The sequence below is a fragment of the Chelonoidis abingdonii genome, chromosome 6 (assembly GCF_003597395.2).
Source record: "Chelonoidis abingdonii isolate Lonesome George chromosome 6, CheloAbing_2.0, whole genome shotgun sequence".
NCBI lineage: Eukaryota > Metazoa > Chordata > Testudines > Testudinidae > Chelonoidis > Chelonoidis abingdonii.
This window is the reverse complement of record NC_133774.1, coordinates 1753701-1755018: the sequence shown is the minus strand read 5'-3', so window position 1 is coordinate 1755018 and position 1318 is coordinate 1753701. Positions and strand designations below refer to the sequence as shown.

At 51.4% G+C, this 1318-nt stretch overlaps 1 protein-coding gene across 1 annotated transcript in view; it reads left to right on the top strand.

The window, feature by feature from the left end:
- Positions 1-1318, top strand: part of LOC116828827 (receptor-type tyrosine-protein phosphatase U-like) — a 59972-nt gene that overhangs the window by 53998 nt on the left and 4656 nt on the right. The gene's annotated exons all lie outside the window — the stretch shown is intronic.

Sequence of the window (1318 nt, the reverse complement as noted above, 5' to 3'; positions counted from 1 at the left end):
CACAGTTCACAGCTTCTGCAGTAATCCCTCACCGTCTCAAAGAGGTGAGGCCAGTAGAAATTCTGCTCCAGCCTGTCACACGTCTTGCCTATACCCAGATGTCCTGCAAACGGACCATCGTGAGCCAACTTTAACAACTCACTGCGGTGACTCTCCGGTACCAGAAGCTGTTTGCGAGCTGCTGCTTGGGAATTCCTTTTTCCCTTGGGAGGCTCCCTATACAACAGCCCATCCTGCATAAAAAATCTGCCTCTCTCTTCACTAGCTGGGACCTGATTCTGAGCATCATTCCTAGCTTTCTCTAGAGATACATCACTTTGCTGAGCCACCATGAACTCACTCTGGGTTTTGGTTGAATTCAGAACCCTCTCTGACATTTCAGACACACCTTCCCCTGATTCATCTTGAGATACACTCTCTGTCTGTTCGCCATCCTCCTCACTGCCATCAGTCAGGGCAACTGCCACAGACCCAAAATCCCTCTGTGACCTGGTCACCACATTCATTTGGCTAGGCACCCCTAGTATGTTATTTCCTACCAAAACATCAGCCGGAATTAGATCTCGGACTGCAGCTTTCACGTCCCCTTTAAAGCCGTCCCACTCAAGGTGGGTTCTAGCCATTGGCAGGTCTACCGAGTACTCAGACAGTGCCACTACTGTTACATACTCCCCTGGCAGCATGTCCTCTGGCTTCACCAGATGTCCCTTGACTATAGTTACACCCGAGCCAGTGTCTCGCCATCCCATGCATTCAACACCATTGACCTTTGCCTCCATAATAAACCTTTCACTTCCTTGCCAAGCCTCAGTTCTGACATAGCTGGTGAGCTGATCCCCTCCTCCCTGAGCTCCAGATACGAGGGGGTTGGCATTAGCCACTGCTCTGCTTGCACCTGGACTTGAGGTGGTGCTGTTGTGGCTTGGTTCAGCCTGGGGGCTCAGAATAATGGAATTGGCATCTACTGTGGCTCTTGGGGTTGCTGGTTTTGGGCTGCCCTTTAGGGTTGGGCAATCTGGTCTCATGTGGCCAAGCATTCCACAGTGATAGCATGTAACCTGTTTATGTTTGGGGTGAGAGTTCCTACCCTCTGCACCCCCCTGAGCCACCCTATCTGAGTCAGGGCCAGGTTTACCTTTAAACCCTTCCTTCCTCTTAAACTGGGGAGAATGGTGACTACTTTTCCCTTGGGGTTTGTACCCTTCCCGAGCCCTACTTTGGGTATGGGCATCCGCAATCTCTGCAGCCCGTAGGACTGACTCAGGGTCCCTGTCACACACAGCTGCTCTCACATGGTCAGGCACAATGTTTAAGAACT